The 12,233-nt window shown below is 49.6% G+C and overlaps 1 protein-coding gene across 1 annotated transcript in view; it reads left to right on the top strand.

Annotated features, from left to right (window-relative positions):
* The window catches only part of LOC149316521 (ferric reductase 1-like), a 57,616-nt gene that overhangs the window by 9,460 nt on the left and 35,923 nt on the right, over nt 1–12,233 (top strand). The window contains exon 2 of the mRNA XM_089518720.1: nt 11,716–11,855. The gene's annotated coding sequence lies outside the window, so the exon portion shown is untranslated. The remainder of the gene's footprint in view (nt 1–11,715; nt 11,856–12,233) is intronic.

Raw genomic sequence — 12,233 nt, forward strand, 5'->3', positions numbered from 1 at the left:
AGGGGTCAAAGGTCAAGGGTCAGGGGTCAAAGGTCAGGGCCAGAGGTCAAAGGTCAGGGTCAGGGGTCAAAGGTCAGGGCCAGAGGTCAAAGGTCAGGGTCAAAGGTCAAAGGTCAAAGGTCAGGGGGTCAAAGGTCAGGGGGTCAAAGGTCAGGGTCAAGGGTCAGGGCCAGAGGTCAAAGGTCAGGGTCAGGGGTCAAAGGTCAAGGGTCAGGGTCAAAGGTCAGGGGTCAGGGGTCAAAGGTCAGGACCAGAGGTCAAAGGTCAAGGGCCAGGGGTCAAAGGTCAAGGGTCAGGGTCAAAGGTCAAGGGCCAGGGGTCAAGGGTCAGGGTCAAAGGTCAAGGGTCAGAGGTCAAAGGTCAGGGCCAGAGGTCAAAGGTCAAGGGTCAGGGGGTCAAAGGTCAGGACCAGAGGTCAAAGGTCAGGGTCAGGGGTCAAAGGTCAATGGCCAGGGTCAAAGGTCAAGGGTCAGGGGTCAGGGTCAGGGGTCAGGGTCAGGGGATCGCGGGTCTGGGGTCAAGGGCCAAGGGCCAAGGGCCAAGAGTCAAGGTTTAGGGTTAGGATTAGGGTTAGGGTTAGGGTTAGGGTTAGGGTTAGATTGATCTACTTGCAGGATCCCGTTCGTGTCCTTAATGCTCCCCGTCCCTTGGAAGAATTCTCGCAACAAAGCTAAGGATGCTGTCATTTTCCTCCCAGGCACCGCACTCGTCTGAGTACCTACCACCAGTTTCGATATGACCTTTACCAGTCTATTATTCAGGTCTTTGGCCAAAATCCTGTAGTCCACATTAGTGAGGGTGATGGGACGCCAGTTTTCTGGAAGCGTGGCATCTCCCGCCTTGGGCAGGAAAATAAGGAGACCAGTATAAAAACCGTCTCCCAAGTTCTCTGTCTCCAGAGCGGTGTTAAAAACTCCTGCCAAAATGGTACTCATGGTCTCTTTAAACCTTTTGTAGAAGCTATAATTGAGACCGTCGGGGCCAGGGGCCGACTTGACCCTCCCTTCCGTAATCACTCTCTTGACCTCCTCCGGTGTGATGGGTCTACAAAACTCTTCCTTCTCCTCTTCCGTCAAGAGGCCCCGATGGCTATCCCTGTTCACCCTTTTCAAGAAGTTATCTATCGTCTCAGCCTCAATGTTTTGTCCCTCGTACAATTCTCCATACAGCTGTCCCATCAGCGAAAGCATCTCCCTAGTATTGCTTACGGTCTGACCGTCTTTCTTATTCTGGAGGCTAGTCATTTCCTCACTTCTAATCTTTCCTATCCTGTCTTTTTCCCATTCTCCTTTCTCCAAAACCGGTCCTTTTGTCCTATTCCTCTGCCTTTCTACCCTGATCTTCCTCTGTTGTTTGTGATAGTCTCTAATCTTCATCTTGGCTTGATCCAGCTTTTGCTGATCATAAGGAAACCCCTTACTAATCCTATAATGGATCTTCAAAAAGAGATAAAGTGCTTCTTGGTAATCTTTTAGCTCTTGTTTATAATAGCCCTTCAGTAACTGCACACACCGTTCTTTCATGGCTCTCTTGAGCTCTTCCCACCACGAAACTGGGACAAAGTCTCCTTTTCCTTTTAACAATTGCAGAAGAGCGATTTTCTTTTCCAGCTCTAGGACACATCTTTCGTCCTCCATCATTCGGGGTGAGATCCTCCAAAGAGGCCTCCCCTTCTCTACTTTGGTTCCCATCCGGAATCCTATCCTAAGCATCCCATGATCAGACCATGGAGTCAGAATTACTTTGGTACTTTCCGGAATCCAACATTTTTCTGCCCAAATCTGGTCTAAACGACTTGCAAAACGCAGGTGGCAGGGTCAGGGCCAGGGCCAGGGGTCAAAGGCCAGGGCAGGGGTCAAAGGTCAAGGGTCAGGGGTCAAAGGTCAGGGCCAGAGGTCAAAGGTCAGGGTCAGGGGTCAAAGGTCAGGGCCAGAGGTCAAAGGTCAGGGTCAAAGGTCAAAGGTCAAAGGCCAGGGGGTCAAAGGTCAGGGGGGTCAAAGGTCAGGGTCAAGGGTCAGGGCCAGAGGTCAAAGGTCAGGGTCAGGGGTCAAAGGTCAAGGGTCAGGGTCAAAGGTTAGGGGTCAGGGGTCAAAGGTCAGGACCAGAGGTCAAAGGTCAAGGGCCAGGGGTCAAAGGTCAAGGGTCAGGGTCAAAGGCCAAGGGCCAGGGGTCAAAGGTCAGGGTCAAAGGTCAAAGGTCAGGGGTCAAAGGTCAGGGCCAGAGGTCAAAGGTCAAGGGTCAAGGGGTCAAAGGTCAGGGGGTCAAAGGTCGGGACCAGAGGTCAAAGGTCAGGGTCAGGGGTCAAAGGTCAATGACCAGGGTCAAAGGTCAAGGGTCAGGGGTCAGGGTCAAGGGTCAGGGGTCAGGGTCAGGGGATCGCGGGTCTGGGGTCAAGGGCCAAGGGCCAAGAGTCAAGGTTTAGGGTTAGGATTAGGGTTAGGGTTAGGGTTAGGGTTAGGGTTAGATTGATCTACTTGCAGGATCCCGTTCGTGTCCTTAATGCTCCCCGTCCCTTGGAAGAATTCTCGCAACAAAGCTAAGGATGCTGTCATTTTCCTCCCAGGCACCGCACTCGTCTGAGTACCTACCACCAGTTTCGATATGACCTTTACCAGTCTATTATTCAGGTCTTTGGCCAAAATCCTGTAGTCCACATTAGTGAGGGTGATGGGACGCCAGTTTTCTGGAAGCGTGGCATCTCCCGCCTTGGGCAGGAAAATAAGGAGACCAGTATAAAAACCGTCTCCCAAGTTCTCTGTCTCCAGAGCGGTGTTAAAAACTCCTGCCAAAATGGTACTCATGGTCTCTTTAAACCTTTTGTAGAAGCTATAATTGAGACCGTCGGGGCCAGGGGCCGACTTGACCCTCCCTTCCGTAATCACTCTCTTGACCTCCTCCGGTGTGATGGGTCTACAAAACTCTTCCTTCTCCTCTTCCGTCAAGAGGCCCTGATGGCTATCCCTGTTCACCCTTTTCAAGAAGTTATCTATCGTCTCAGCCTCAATGTTTTGTCCCTCGTACAATTCTCCATACAGCTGTCCCATCAGCGAAAGCATCTCCCTAGTATTGCTTACGGTCTGACCGTCTTTCTTATTCTGGAGGCTAGTCATTTCCTCACTTCTAATCTTTCCTATCCTGTCTTTTTCCCATTCTCCTTTCTCCAAAACCGGTCCTTTTGTCCTATTCCTCTGCCTTTCTACCCTGATCTTCCTCTGTTGTTTGTGATAGTCTCTAATCTTCATCTTGGCTTGATCCAGCTTTTGCTGATCATAAGGAAACCCCTTACTAATCCTATAATGGATCTTCAAAAAGAGATAAAGTGCTTCTTGGTAATCTTTTAGCTCTTGTTTATAATAGCCCTTCAGTAACTGCACACACCGTTCTTTCATGGCTCTCTTGAGCTCTTCCCACCACGAAACTGGGACAAAGTCTCCTTTTCCTTTTAACAATTGCAGAAGAGCGATTTTCTTTTCCAGCTCTAGGACACATCTTTCGTCCTCCATCATTCGGGGTGAGATCCTCCAAAGAGGCCTCCCCTTCTCTACTTTGGTTCCCATCCGGAATCCTATCCTAAGCATCCCATGATCAGACCATGGAGTCAGAATTACTTTGGTACTTTCCGGAATCCAACATTTTTCTGCCCAAATCTGGTCTAAACGACTTGCAAAACGCAGGTGGCAGGGTCAGGGCCAGGGCCAGGGGTCAAAGGCCAGGGCAGGGGTCAAAGGTCAAGGGTCAGGGGTCAAAGGTCAGGGCCAGAGGTCAAAGGTCAGGGCCAGAGGTCAAAGGTCAGGGTCGGGGTCAAAGGTCAGGGTCGGGGTCAAAGGTCAAGGGTCAAAGGTCAAAGGTCAGGGGGTCAAAGGTCAGGGTCAAAGGTCAAGGGTCAGGGGTCAAAGGTCAGGGCCAGAGGTCAAAGGTCAGGGTCAGGGGTCAAAGGTCAAGGGTCAGGGTCAAAGGTCAAGGGTCAGGGGGTCAAAGGTCAGGACCAGAGGTCAAAGGTCAAGGGCCAGGGGTCAAAGGTCAAGGGTCAGGGTCAAAGGTGAAGGGCCAGGGGTCAAAGGTCAAGGGTCAGGGGTCAAAGGTCAGGGCCAGAGGTCAAAGGTCAAGGGTCAGGGTCAGGGGGGGTCAAAGGTCAGGACCAGAGGTCAAAGGTCAGGACCAGAGGTCAAAGGTCAATGGCCAGGGTCAAAGGTCAAGGGTCAGGGGTCAGGGTCAGGGGTCAGGGTCAGGGGATCGCGGGTCTGGGGTCAAGGGCCAAGGGCCAAGGGCCAAGAGTCAAGGTTTAGGGTTAGGATTAGGGTTAGGGTTAGGGTTAGATTGATCTACTTGCAGGATCCCGTTCGTGTCCTTAATGCTCCCCGTCCCTTGGAAGAATTCTCGCAACAAAGCTAAGGATGCTGTCATTTTCCTCCCAGGCACCGCACTCGTCTGAGTACCTACCACCAGTTTCGATATGACCTTTACCAGTCTATTATTCAGGTCTTTGGCCAAAATCCTGTAGTCCACATTAGTGAGGGTGATGGGACGCCAGTTTTCTGGAAGCGTGGCATCTCCCGCCTTGGGCAGGAAAATAAGGAGACCAGTATAAAAACCGTCTCCCAAGTTCTCTGTCTCCAGAGCGGTGTTAAAAACTCCTGCCAAAATGGTACTCATGGTCTCTTTAAACCTTTTGTAGAAGCTATAATTGAGACCGTCGGGGCCAGGGGCCGACTTGACCCTCCCTTCCGTAATCACTCTCTTGACCTCCTCCGGTGTGATGGGTCTACAAAACTCTTCCTTCTCCTCTTCCGTCAAGAGGCCCTGATGGCTATCCCTGTTCACCCTTTTCAAGAAGTTATCTATCGTCTCAGCCTCAATGTTTTGTCCCTCGTACAATTCTCCATACAGCTGTCCCATCAGCGAAAGCATCTCCCTAGTATTGCTTACGGTCTGACCGTCTTTCTTATTCTGGAGGCTAGTCATTTCCTCACTTCTAATCTTTCCTATCCTGTCTTTTTCCCATTCTCCTTTCTCCAAAACCGGTCCTTTTGTCCTATTCCTCTGCCTTTCTACCCTGATCTTCCTCTGTTGTTTGTGATAGTCTCTAATCTTCATCTTGGCTTGATCCAGCTTTTGCTGATCATAAGGAAACCCCTTACTAATCCTATAATGGATCTTCAAAAAGAGATAAAGTGCTTCTTGGTAATCTTTTAGCTCTTGTTTATAATAGCCCTTCAGTAACTGCACACACCGTTCTTTCATGGCTCTCTTGAGCTCTTCCCACCACGAAACTGGGACAAAGTCTCCTTTTCCTTTTAACAATTGCAGAAGAGCGATTTTCTTTTCCAGCTCTAGGACACATCTTTCGTCCTCCATCATTCGGGGTGAGATCCTCCAAAGAGGCCTCCCCTTCTCTACTTTGGTTCCCATCCGGAATCCTATCCTAAGCATCCCATGATCAGACCATGGAGTCAGAATTACTTTGGTACTTTCCGGAATCCAACATTTTTCTGCCCAAATCTGGTCTAAACGACTTGCAAAACGCAGGTGGCAGGGTCAGGGCCAGGGCCAGGGGTCAAAGGCCAGGGCAGGGGTCAAAGGTCAAGGGTCAGGGGTCAAAGGTCAGGGCCAGAGGTCAAAGGTCAGGGTCAGGGGTCAAAGGTCAGGGCCAGAGGTCAAAGGTCAGGGTCGGGGTCAAAGGTCAAGGGTCAAAGGTCAAAGGTCAGGGGGTCAAAGGTCAGGGTCAAAGGTCAAGGGTCAGGGGTCAAAGGTCAGGGCCAGAGGTCAAAGGTCAGGGTCAGGGGTCAAAGGTCAAGGGTCAGGGTCAAAGGTCAAGGGTCAGGGGGTCAAAGGTCAGGACCAGAGGTCAAAGGTCAAGGGCCAGGGGTCAAAGGTCAAGGGTCAGGGGTCAAAGGTCAGGGCCAGAGGTCAAAGGTCAAGGGTCAGGGTCAGGGGGGGTCAAAGGTCAGGACCAGAGGTCAAAGGTCAGGACCAGAGGTCAAAGGTCAATGGCCAGGGTCAAAGGTCAAGGGTCAGGGGTCAGGGTCAGGGGTCAGGGTCAGGGGATCGCGGGTCTGGGGTCAAGGGCCAAGGGCCAAGGGCCAAGAGTCAAGGTTTAGGGTTAGGATTAGGGTTAGGGTTAGGGTTAGATTGATCTACTTGCAGGATCCCGTTCGTGTCCTTAATGCTCCCCGTCCCTTGGAAGAATTCTCGCAACAAAGCTAAGGATGCTGTCATTTTCCTCCCAGGCACCGCACTCGTCTGAGTACCTACCACCAGTTTCGATATGACCTTTACCAGTCTATTATTCAGGTCTTTGGCCAAAATCCTGTAGTCCACATTAGTGAGGGTGATGGGACGCCAGTTTTCTGGAAGCGTGGCATCTCCCGCCTTGGGCAGGAAAATAAGGAGACCAGTATAAAAACCGTCTCCCAAGTTCTCTGTCTCCAGAGCGGTGTTAAAAACTCCTGCCAAAATGGTACTCATGGTCTCTTTAAACCTTTTGTAGAAGCTATAATTGAGACCGTCGGGGCCAGGGGCCGACTTGACCCTCCCTTCCGTAATCACTCTCTTGACCTCCTCCGGTGTGATGGGTCTACAAAACTCTTCCTTCTCCTCTTCCGTCAAGAGGCCCTGATGGCTATCCCTGTTCACCCTTTTCAAGAAGTTATCTATCGTCTCAGCCTCAATGTTTTGTCCCTCGTACAATTCTCCATACAGCTGTCCCATCAGCGAAAGCATCTCCCTAGTATTGCTTACGGTCTGACCGTCTTTCTTATTCTGGAGGCTAGTCATTTCCTCACTTCTAATCTTTCCTATCCTGTCTTTTTCCCATTCTCCTTTCTCCAAAACCGGTCCTTTTGTCCTATTCCTCTGCCTTTCTACCCTGATCTTCCTCTGTTGTTTGTGATAGTCTCTAATCTTCATCTTGGCTTGATCCAGCTTTTGCTGATCATAAGGAAACCCCTTACTAATCCTATAATGGATCTTCAAAAAGAGATAAAGTGCTTCTTGGTAATCTTTTAGCTCTTGTTTATAATAGCCCTTCAGTAACTGCACACACCGTTCTTTCATGGCTCTCTTGAGCTCTTCCCACCACGAAACTGGGACAAAGTCTCCTTTTCCTTTTAACAATTGCAGAAGAGCGATTTTCTTTTCCAGCTCTAGGACACATCTTTCGTCCTCCATCATTCGGGGTGAGATCCTCCAAAGAGGCCTCCCCTTCTCTACTTTGGTTCCCATCCGGAATCCTATCGGCCTTCCTTGTGAGGTTCTGGATGTCTATACAGAGTGACCATTGGACTGTGAGGTAAGAGAGGGAATTTGCATGTGGGTGCTGATTGGCAGAGGGGAAAGGGAAGGGAGGGGCCTTCCTTGTGAGGTTCTGGAGGTCTATACAGAGTGACCATTGGACTGTGAGGTAAGAGAGGGAATTTGCATGTGGGTGCTGATTGGCTGCGGCGCAAAGGGAAGGGAGGGGCCTTCCTTGTGAGGTTCCGGAGGTCTATACAGAGTGACCATTGGACTGTGAGGTAGGCGAGGGAATTTGCATGTGGGTGCTGATTGGCTGAGGAGCAAAGGGAAGGGAGGGGCCTTCCTTGTGAGGTTCTGGAGGTCTATACAGAGTGACCATTGGACTGTGAGGTAGGAGAGGGAATTTGCATGTGGGTGCTGATTGGCAGAGGGGAAAGGGAAGGGAGGGGCCTTCCTTGTGAGGTTCTGGAGGTCTATACAGAGTGACCATTGGACTGTGAGGTAAGAGAGGGAATTTGCATGTGGGTGCTGATTGGCTGCGGCGCAAAGGGAAGGGAGGGGCCTTCCTTGTGAGGTTCCGGAGGTCTATACAGAGTGACCATTGGACTGTGAGGTAGGCGAGGGAATTTGCATGTGGGTGCTGATTGGCTGAGGAGCAAAGGGAAGGGAGGGGCCTTCCTTGTGAGGTTCTGGAGGTCTATACAGAGTGACCATTGGACTGTGAGGTAAGAGAGGGAATTTGCATGTGGGTGCTGATTGGCAGAGGGGCAAAGGGAAGGGAGGGGCCTTCCTTGTGAGGCTCTGGAGGTCTATACAGAGTGACCATTGGACTGTGAGGTAAGAGAGGGAATTTGCATGTGGGTGCTGAGTGGCTGAGGGTCAAAGGGAAGGGAGGGGCCTTCCTTGTGAGGTTCTGGAGGTCTATACAGAGTGACCATTGGACTGTAAGGTAAGAGAGGGAATTTGCATGTGGGTGCTGATTGGCAGAGGGGCAAAGGGAAGGGAGGGGCCTTCCTTGTGTGGTTCTGGAGGTCTATACAGAGTGACCATTGGACTGTGATGTAAGAGAGGGAATTTGGATGTGGGTGCTGATTGGCAGAGGGGCAAAGGGAAGGGAGGGGCCTTCCTTGTGAGGTTCCGGAGGTCTATACAGAGTGAACATTGGACTGTGAGGTAAGAGAGGGAATTTGCATGTGGGTGCTGATTGGCAGAGGGTGAAAGGGAAGGGAGGGGCCTTCCTTGTGAGGTTCCGGAGGTCTATACAGAGTGACCATTGGACTGTGAGGTAAGAGAGGGAATTTGCATGTGGGTGCTGATTGGCAGAGGGGCAAAGGGAAGGGAGGGGCCTTCCTTGTGTGGTTCCGGATGTCTATACAGAGTGACCATTGGACTGTGAGGTAAGAGAGGGAATTTGCATGTGGGTGCTGATTGGCAGAGGGTCAAAGGGAAGGGAGGGGCCTTCCTTGTGAGGCTCTGGAGGTCTATACAGAGTGACCATTGGACTGTGAGGTAAGAGAGGGAATTTGCATGTGGGTGCTGAGTGGCTGAGGGTCAAAGGGAAGGGAGGGGCCTTCCTTGTGAGGTTCTGGAGATCTATACAGAGTGACCATTGGACTGTAAGGTAAGAGAGGGAATTTGCATGTGGGTGCTGATTGGCAGAGGGGCAAAGGGCAGGGAGGGGCCTTCCTTATGTGGTTCTGGAGGTCTATACAGAGTGACCATTGGACTGTGAGGTAAGAGAGGGAATTTGCATGTGGGTGCTGATTGGCAGAGGGGCAAAGGGAAGGGAGGGGCCTTCCTTGTGAGGTTCCGGAGGTCTATACAGAGTGACCATTGGACTGTGAGGTAAGAGAGGGAATTTGCATGTGGGTGCTGATTGGCAGAGGGTGAAAGGGAAGGGAGGGGCCTTCCTTGTGAGGTTCCGGAGGTCTATACAGAGTGACCATTGGACTGTGAGGTAAGAGAGGGAATTTGCATGTGGGTGCTGGTTGGCTGAGGGTCAAAGGGAAGGGAGGGGCCTTCCTGGTGAGGTTCTGGAGGTCTATACAGAGTGACCATTGGACTGTGAGGTAGGAGAGGGAATTTGCATGTGGGTGCTGATTGGCAGAGGGGCAAAGGGAAGGGAGGGGCCTTCCTTGTGAGGTTCTGGAGGTCTATACAGAGTGACCATTGGACTGTGAGGTAAGAGAGGGAATTTGCATGTGGGTGCTGATTGGCAGAGGGGCAAAGGGAAGAGAGGGGCCTTCCTTGTGAGGTTCCGGAGGTCTATACAGAGTGACCATTGGACTGTGGGGTAAGAGAGGGAATTTGCATGTGGGTGCTGATTGGCAGAGGGGCAAAGGGAAGGGAGGGGCCTTCCTTGTGAGGTTCCGGAGGTCTATACAGAGTGACCATTGGACTGTGAGGTAATAGAGGGAATTTGCATGTGGGTGCTGATTTGGTCCCCTCGAAGGCACCCATGAGACGCAGAAATGCTGGGACTACAAACTCCAGCGGCCTTTGCAACCAGAAATCCCGCCCCTTCTTCCCCAGTGGCCTCCCTGATTGGTTGGTAGGCTGGGAAGGGGCGGGACATCCGGCCGCAAACCCCTCTGGAGCTTGTAGGCAGTCGAAAGTCCCGCTCCTTCCTCGCCTCCCAACCAATGAGGGAGGTCACGGGCCGGACCTTCGCCCAGAATGGGTGTCTCGGCCCAACAAAGGTTGGGAACCGCTGGCCTATACAGACAGGCCAAAATAAAGCTGCTTCAGGTTACTTGGAGGTATGCTATTTACATGATGCAGCCGTCCTAACCGGAGCATGGCTTTGGCACAGCTTCTGGACTCTTAAGATGCATGTGACATTTAAACAGCATACCTCCTAAGTGACCCGAAGCAGCTTTATTGTGGCCTGTCTGTTCAGGCCCAAAGTTAACACTAAGAAAGAAACCTCACCAACTGAAATAAGTAACACAAGTGCCAGAAACAACAATAACTTTATTTGCATTTATTCAAGTACCATTTGTCTGGAACCATCTATACAACAAAATTTCGGTTCTTATTTTAATAAAAGCTTGTCTGCATTTTGAATTTCATCCACGTTAGCATTACAAGGCCTTTTGAAACAGATGTTTTTTAATGGGTCCGATTCAATTTTCGGACTGCAGTGGGGAAGAAGGCCCAGGGTGCCATCATCCAGAAAAAATGCTTATTGTATTTTACGGATGTTTTATTGTTCGCCACTTTGATCTTTTTGGAGAAGTGGGATACAAATACATTTATTATTATTATAATTAATAATATTATTAATATGCCATTGTATTCAAAGGGAGTTGAGCATCCACAGATACCAAGGGCCCGCTGTATATTTTGGCTGATGTTCTGCTTCTATTGTGATTTCCTTTGGAAAAGAAAACGATGTATATAAGAGTCTGAGAGTCATACAGAGCAGTCCTATAAATATTCACTCCGAAGTACATCCCACTGTGTTCATTAGGTTCTTCTCCAAGGTTTAAGCATGAATAGAATGATTACAGTGATGGACCTCAGAAAAATGATGGAAACTTTTTATTATATTAAATGCACCAAAACCTTTTTGCTATTGCATTTGATGATGATGATGATGATGATGATGATGATCACAGTATATCTCCTAGGTTTACAGGCAAAGGGAAAACGAAAGTCATGGAAAGAGAAGTATAAACGATTGGTGTCATGGTGTGGAAGGCACTTGTAGGCTAGGTTTTGTCAAGGATAGATCAAAAAAGTATCTGTCTTTCCTTTCCTTTCCTTTCCTTTCCTTTTTTTCTTTTTTGGCTGTTAGCAAAGTCGATTTATCCAATTCTTACACAAAGCAGAAAATAAAATGTACCCACAAAGAGGAGCAGAAGTGTCTCCTGATCTAGTTCTGGTGAGGAGAGGCAAACATCTTTTTCAGATATGGGCACTATGTGTTTCCATTTTTGATGCCAAAGTCTTATATGCAGCCCTTAATTGCTTTCCACATTGTGAATGCAATATGCTTTGCAAAAAAGGCAACTGCTTGAAGCATACTTATACAAATCTTTATCCAAACATCTTTGCAAACATGATGACAGTAAATAGCATTGTTATGTTTGTTGTCAAAGAGAACAGGATTTTCCTGTCATAAGGTTGCGAGTTCAATACCAGCTAAGGCTCTGGCTCGACTCAGTCTTGGATCCTTCTGAGGTCACTAAAATGAGTACCCAGCTTGTTGGGGGCAATTAGCTTACAATTGTAAACCACTTAGAGACTGCTTCAGTGGTATGTATATATATATATATGAAGTTGCTATTGCTGCTATTGCTGCTGCCCAGCCATGGGGCAGTGTGATAAGATCCATCTGGTACGGTTACAACCCATGTGCATCCCGGTAGGAATTCGCAGTGTTATTGCCAAGCAAGCAAGTGATTGAGTGAATGCACTCCCCCTTCTGATTCCCTCTATCAGCCTTGTCTCTCTGTTTTCTTTCTGTCATAAAAATAGATATGCACAGATGCTGGCGAAACATCAGAAAGAAAATCTTCTAGAACATGGCCACATAGCCCGAAAAAGCCACAAAGAACTATGGATGCTGGCCATGAAAGCCTTCGACTTCACAGATATGCAAATCTTCACACAAATGAGTGAGTGAGAGAATGGTGGGGGATATCCAGGGAGGGGAGGAAGAGGGAATACGTGTACTGCCTGTCTCATTCATTCACTTGCTCACTCATGCAGAGATCTGCATACATACATGGGAGGTTATTGCTTACCTCAAACATGCACCACAGCTCTGGGTCTTCACTCCCTGCCCCAGATCTTGCCCTCAGTTCAAAGTTCTCACCCTCCCATCCAACTCTGGGAAAAGAAATGGGGCACTGATGTCGCTGGGTTGCTGCTTGGCTCATGTTTCCATCCACCTTACGGTTTCAAATGTGAGACTAGGGTGGTGGTTTGATTTGCTCTAGAGACAGCAGAGTACAGAGAGGCAGGGACAGGGAGAAGGGGGGAAATTTCTTGTG

Source organism: Sceloporus occidentalis, unplaced genomic scaffold (assembly GCF_023333645.1).
Source record: "Sceloporus occidentalis isolate IW3139 unplaced genomic scaffold, rSceOcc1.0.p SCAF_3, whole genome shotgun sequence".
Taxonomy (NCBI): Eukaryota; Metazoa; Chordata; class Lepidosauria; order Squamata; family Phrynosomatidae; genus Sceloporus; species Sceloporus occidentalis.